This window comes from Oryzias melastigma, unplaced genomic scaffold (assembly GCF_002922805.2).
Source record: "Oryzias melastigma strain HK-1 unplaced genomic scaffold, ASM292280v2 sc00231, whole genome shotgun sequence".
Classification (NCBI taxonomy): Eukaryota; Metazoa; Chordata; class Actinopteri; order Beloniformes; family Adrianichthyidae; genus Oryzias; species Oryzias melastigma.
Window position 1 is genome coordinate 392,356 of NW_023416884.1, and position 7,232 is coordinate 399,587.

Here is a 7,232-nt window from a genome sequence, read left to right on the forward strand (position 1 = left end):
ATGCATACAAGCTGGTGGGGGCCACACAAGATACTGAAAAGCATTTTGAGTTGCAGAAATTAAGTTTTGGAAAGAAATGAACTAGCCTTCCACATCTTCATTTCACTCTGATTTTTTGGTGTCTACACAATTGAGCCTCTGTAGGCTGAAAACGTTTATTTCCATTCAAAGACTTGGCATCCTTTTGTTCCTAAGACACTGCCCTGTCGTTATTTGTATAGATGTCCAACTTCATATTGAGATCTGATGTGTCTAATGTGTTTCTGTAAGATGCTCCTTTATTTTTGTGAGTATATTTAAGAGTGAGGAGATGTCACCATTGGATTTGTGGCACAGGTGGCATCCAATGACACTTCCACGCTGGAATTCACTTAGCTCCTGAGAGAGGAACATTCTTTCACTAATGTTTGTAAAAACAGTCCACATGGGTGAGTGCTTGTTTTTATACACCTGTGTGCAGGGCAAATGGTTAGGACAACTGATTGTGATCATCTGGATGGGTGAGCCAATACTTAAAGTAGTATACTCTTCTAGATCTATTAATTAATCTACCTCCTGAAATTCTCCTTTTGCCTTTGGGTCACATGTTATCTGGGGGGCATAACTACTGTCAAGATTCAACATCACAGCATAACTTCTGGGTTCAATCCTTTTCTACTCTTTTTTTTTTCACTTCCAGAATATTCTTGGAAAACTCCTTCAAAATCACTACGGTACCATTCCTCTTCTAATCCACACCATGATATTACAGCTTGAAATAGCTCCCAACCTATAAGAGTTCCTGTCTTCCCATCTGTTATTTTTTTTTTGATTATTCACCTCTCTTCTTTTCATCATGTCTGCCAACTTTCTGTAAAAGTCCTTACATTTAAAGTTAATACAAAGTCCTTCTCAAATGATTTTGCCAGTACTATGCTTAACAGCACTGGTGGAGGTTGTGGTAAGGCTGGTCCAGCAAGAACGTTTTTTTTGGGGGGGGGGATTATTATTAATATTGAATTTGCTCTGTTTTTTTATGTCACAAGTTCTTCAGGCAACTTTTTGGAGCTTTTTGATTGTGAGGTCTTGTGATTGCCTTTGATATTTTCTAGTAAGGGTTTGACCAAACAGCCTGTTTCAGATCACAGTCTGAACACATGAAGACCGCAGGACATCAGCAAGGTTGAAAAAAAAAAAAAAAGACGCATTTGTGGTAAAGACTTAAAAGATTTGGTGATAACATTATCTTTTGTTTTTGAAAATGAGGACTAAAGCAGCAGTTTGACTCAAACAGCAGTGACAGCAGCAGCGGACTTCACAAGCAGGACCAAGGATTTCTAACAGTAAATATAAGATCTCTTCAAAGCTTTCCATACTACAGACACCTTTTTTTGATATGTTGTAGATAATAAAAATACCACGCCCAGTGGAAACGCCTTCTTGACTATAAAGCGTTCTGATTGTGAAATCTTGTTGAACACAGAATGAGGATCCTCGTCGTAATAGCAGCTTTTCTTCTCTGCAGCCGCGGTAAGTACTCTGATGAACAGAAAATCTGTCTTTCACACAAGAACTGACTTTTGAATTATTTACAATGAGTCTCATATAGTGTCTGCCTTGTTTCAGGCTGCATCTGTGAATTTCAGACTTTGAAGGTCCAGTCTGGAGAAAATGTCACTCTACTATGCTTTACTACAAACAGAGCTCAGATTGACTGGTTCAGAGTGGTCAACATCTCCAAAGTCAGCTGTATCTCCTCCATCTTTGGTTCTGATGGTGATCCTTCACTCTGTCATGGATTTGAAGGTGGAAAATTTGTGATGAGTTCCGACATCAGCTCTGTGTCTCTGAAAATCATTGGAGTGAATGAGTCTGACTCTGGACTGTACTTCTGTGGATTCTACGCAAACAGACATACAATCATTGGAGATGTGACACAGTTGATCATTAAAGGTAAGATCATGATCATGTGTGATCTCCTTTTATTTATGAATTCAAGAACATCATTTGTGTGTGTTTTCTTTACAGGGGATGACTCTAAGGATAAAGAGAAGGGTAAGACTTGTAGTGAGGATCCCGTATCTTCAAAAATTTGCTGTTACTGCTGTGATATTTTATATATTAGATGTAAAACAAAAAAAATCTCTGGATCTTTAAACATTTCATCGAACCTGTCTTTGCTTCTAAATATTTAACTGTTTTAGCGTCAATTCTGTAAAAAAAAATCTATATTAAATTGAGCTGTAAAGAAAAATGTAATATAAAACCAAACTTTACGATCTTTTTCTGACTTTACAGACTCTAAAGTTTATCCCGAATATGAATATTCCACACTATTGACTGTGTTTCTGGCTGTTCTGATGGCGTTTTTCATGACAGCCGCTCTTGGTTTGGTTGTTGTTTCAAAACAATGGTGTGAAGGTATAATCAGCAAGAGATTTTAAGACAAAACTTTATTTTTTTTCAATTTTGACATCTGTACTAATGCTTTATATGGCCTTTTTATCCCACTTTTAAGCAAAGGAAAAAGTGCACACTGACAAACTGAAGGTGAAGTTTTATGTTTTTAGTTAATGGTTCTTTAGTTTTGCAATGATGTCTTTTTTTATTTTAAATATCTGTATTTCAGATTGAAGGCTTTTCTGACCTGAACTCTGCAGCTCTGATGTTTCCCAAATCCAGAAGTAGACGACCTGCAGAAAGCAGAGAGTTGGAGACCTGTGTGATATATTCCGTCAGAAGACAGACTTTGTTCTGAGGGAATTGTGTAATAAACCTCAGTTCTGAAGTGTCCATCAATCCTAAACAGCCAGATCTGACAGGAGCCTTTGACACGATGGACCATCCAGTCCACCTGTCTCGACTAGAACATCATGTTGGCATCCATGGGACTGCACTTGACTAGTTTAATTCTTATTTAATATTTAAGTTTTTCTGTGAAAATTGGCGAGGCTTCCTCATAGGTGGCTCCTCTCCCCTGTGAAGTCCCTCAAGGCTCCATCCTTGGTCCTGCTCTTTTTCCTTTATATTTGCTGCACTCGGCTCTATCATTGCACAGCTTGATGTCTCTTTTCATTGCTATGCTGATGATCTGCAGATATATCTGCCCCTCAGTTGTTTTAAATTTGATAGACAGATTGACAGTGTTGTAAAAATTTGATTTTATCACTTCCGTCTGTTAGTTAAAGCAAAACCTTCCCTGAGTCGCATTGGAACCTCCAGACGATAACACATTACTCTGGTACTCAGGTCACTTCACTGGCTCCCTGTTCGTTTTAGAGTACAGATTAAACTTTTACTGTTTGTTTTTAAAGATCTTCATGGTCTCGCCCTAGTTTAGTTAACCGAGCTTTTAACTGTCCACAGCCATCCTAGGGTTTTAAGGTCCGCTAACCAATATCTGCTTGATGTGCTAGGTCATGGCAAAAATGCTGGGGTGACGGTGCTTTTTCCATTGCCGGCCCTCAATTATGGAATAACATTCCTGCAGAATTGCGCATGCTATCGGACCTAATCAGCTGTAAATGTAAACTAAAAACTTACCTTTTTTTAGAACTACTTTTAATGTTCAGTAGTTGGTGGCATTTATTTTCTTGTACTTATTTTATTGCACTCTTATTCATCTTTTATGTATTTTATTGGCGACTACTTTTTGTAATTTTATGCTGTTTTATTAAAGTTTTTTCTTATCTTGCCTAATTTTAATTTTTTTTGTAATTTTGTCTTTCTTTTATTGTGAAGCACTTTGATACCCCTAAAAGAGTTGTAAAGTGCCTTATAAATAAGGCTTCATTCATTAATTTTAACCATTGTCAGTTTGCACCTCTGAGGACAGACATGTTGGATTGGGGGATTCACACAGGCCTCTGGTGGTTTAAATGATCACAATACAAATCTGAGTATTTGTTTGAGAATGGTTAGAAGTGACATTTGACAGGAAGAGGCAGATGTTGTCTCTGATCTCAGCACACATTATCAGAATCTTCATTCACCATAAAGATTCAGAAAAAGATCAGTGCAACTAAGCCTCACCTTCTTGAAAATTAACATTGTTTCTATTTAAGGAGAATTAATTTACAAAAAAAAGGAATAACATAATTGAAATGCTTGATCATTCCGTAGTGGCATGTTGTGCTTCAGTATTTAACACATGAGAATGTCAGCTTTGGCCACAAACAGCAAATAATTTGGTGTTCAAGAGACCAGTTGAGCCATTGACTTCATAATAACTGGACATAACGCTTCTCCTCTCGTGTTCCAAAAAGGAAGTATCAGCTGGTTCCACGGTCGAAGTTCCATAGACTTCAACAGAGAAATTGACAGTTATTACTCTGTCTGTCAGGATAACCATCTGATACCCTCTTCTTAACATCTTCTTTCTTATATATATTTTTTCTTTACCGCAAGTTATTTAAGTTTTAAACTGGCCAATCAGATGCCTCAGTAAAAGCATGTGTTGCTTGCTGACCCCATCTCAAATGTTCAGTTGACAGGTTCCTCCTTTGCTCGCTCTCAGTGGGAGGGGTTTGGAGTTCAAACAGGCCGAAAAAAGCTCATTCTTGATTGGCGACAGTAGTTCCTCTAAAACCGCGACTTAGACCGACTCGGACAAATCACCGTCGAAGGGTCGCAAATTGGCAGCAATCAGGAAGTGACGGGGAAGGCTCTGGCCGGAATTTGCAAATGCCAGAGGTAAGGCTTGAAATCTCCAGTGAAATAGTACATGTCAATGATAAAAACAAGAGAACATCGTAGTTAAGAAGCCAGAAATATCACATGAAACTGGATCTCATTTATTGATATAGAGCTACGTGATCTTCAAAAGTTTCAACCAACCATCTTATTCAAGTGTCACTTCTCCCATAAAATTGATATTTTAAATGTGACAGAGTGTGTTTTTTCTCTAGCTAGTGCCTCTCAATGATGGATGTTAATGACCAGTTTGATTATCCGCTAATAGAAAGTAATGTGAATGACGGCTCTGACGTAGCCACACCACTGGCATGCAGTGGACTCAGTGGAATCCACTGAATGTGGTACTTGTGGTATAGCAGGCCACAAAGCTGTGAATCAATAAAGAGGTGGTCATCATTAAAACTAAAAAGTTACCGATGAGTAGAGCTAGGCAATCCCCCCCCCAAAAAAAATAAAAATCACAGATTTTCCTCCAAATTAGATTTGAATCGAACTTTTTCTTCCTTTGTTTATTTTCTTGGAAAAAAAAATACAAATGACACAATCTATTTGACAAAAGCTTTTTTATTTTAACATCTCCACAGGAGATTTAATTGAATTAAAAGTGCAGCTAAATTCAAGACAAGCCTGTTTACTGCATCTGGGTTCAGACATGCCCTGTGGCAGGTCACGTCCCACAGTAAAAAACTGCTCTGATAGGACACTCGTAGCAGGGATGAAGAGATATTTAAGAACAAGCTTACTTAGTCTTGAAAATTTTGGTTCCAGGGACTTTCACCACTGAAGTAGATCAGCATCTGGGTCTGCCACAGGTGTCAACTGGTAGGTTGCCAGCTCAGTCTCCATTTTCAGAACCTGTGATTGGTGAGAAGGTCGCATTGGCACAACTAAAGTCATTCTCTTAGTGGGCGGAGCCTGTTCTTCTTTGCACTCCTGTGCAGATGGCACTGGCAGTTGTTGTGGTGCACTTGTTTCAGCAAGCAAATACATCAGTTCAGTTACAGCTCTTTTTTTTCTTGATGCGTTCCACTTTGTCTGGGTCAGTATAGGTTGTTTTGAACAAATGCAACACTGGTTTAATACAGGAAACACTGACATAAGTCTTGCCTGACAGAGCATCAATAAAGTTTTGGAATGGTTTAACAGCCTTATTCATTGACTCCAAAACATCAATGTCTTGCCAAGTGGGCACGAGATGTCTGCTCTCCTTGTTTGACCCCAAGACACGATTTATTGCCTTTTCCTGCTTCAAAAATCTCTCTATCATTTTTTGCGATGAACCACGTCTAGTTGGGGACTCTGTTGCAAGTTGATGAGTGGGTAAGCCAAGCTCAGCCAGTCAAATCCCTTCTGTTTTTCCAACTGCAGGAAAAAGCACCAGTCGCCTTTTTACACAAACCAGTGGTACGTTCAATTTGTGGGTCCTCCACACCATTCTATAAAAATAAAGATGCAAATACTTAAGTTTTGCTGTAATAATAAGCTACAGTCAACATACTGGCTAATGCCTTTTTTGTCCTGGTTTCAGACTTTCTCCTTATGTGGTTATGCAACATACACACGTACGCCGCTAGGGATTTTGGGCCCCATGAAAATCATTTTTATGGGGTCTCTAACACAGACTACGGTCATGGGTAAGTATTGGGTTTGCACCCACCAGACCTAGGTTCAATCCCTGGGGTGTCCACTGATCCCCATCCAGATTGGGTCCTTGGGCAAGACCCTTAATGCTGCTGCCTAAGTGGGTCCCTGTGCCCCTCAAGCACAGGGTTGTGTCAATTGCCAATTTTGCTGTGGCGACACCAAATGGGATAAGCCGAAATGTGAAGACAAATTTAACGCGACCGCACTGTTCTTCTCTAAAAGTTGTCAGTCAGTGGCGGCCCAGTTGGTGGCAGAAGTGACAAGCGGGGAAGACGCCATTACAAAATCGGGCGACACCTGGGCGGCCAGAGGTCGGTGGCAGCCAGAATCACTATCTGCCAGCAGCTCTGACAGGACGATGTGTAAATGTCTCAGGATAGCGGCCATCCACATCAAGTGCCACTGGCTGCTAGTCACCCGGCAGGATATTTAAAAAGCAGGTCATTCTGGACGCCTGATGGCGTATACGTTCATGACCATGCCAACGATTTCCAAGAAAACAGGCAGAGACATGAAATCTTGAAGATTCTGCTGATGCCTCTTTGTTATGCAGTTGATATTTGTGACCGTAGTATTAGTCCAGCTCTTCATGTCAGACCTGTTTGAAATGGGAAATCCTACTCAAGTTTCCAAACTCCTCTGCAGAGTTAAGGTGGCTTTTGATGAGGGGATCAAGTGTTGTGGGAAAGCAAAAGAGCTGATAAATGATTAAAATATTGGGAACTCTGGGTAGAGAATATGTTTTGTGGAGCAGGAAGTTAAAGAGATAAGTAGGGCTGAACGAAGGGGATGAAGAGCGGCAAAAAAGTAGATCCTGACAACAAACTGGTGAACATAAGGACATTTTCTCTCCCTCCTTGAAAAATGTTTTGTCAAAAACTAAGGTACGACCCTGTAAAGGATCATTGGATTTG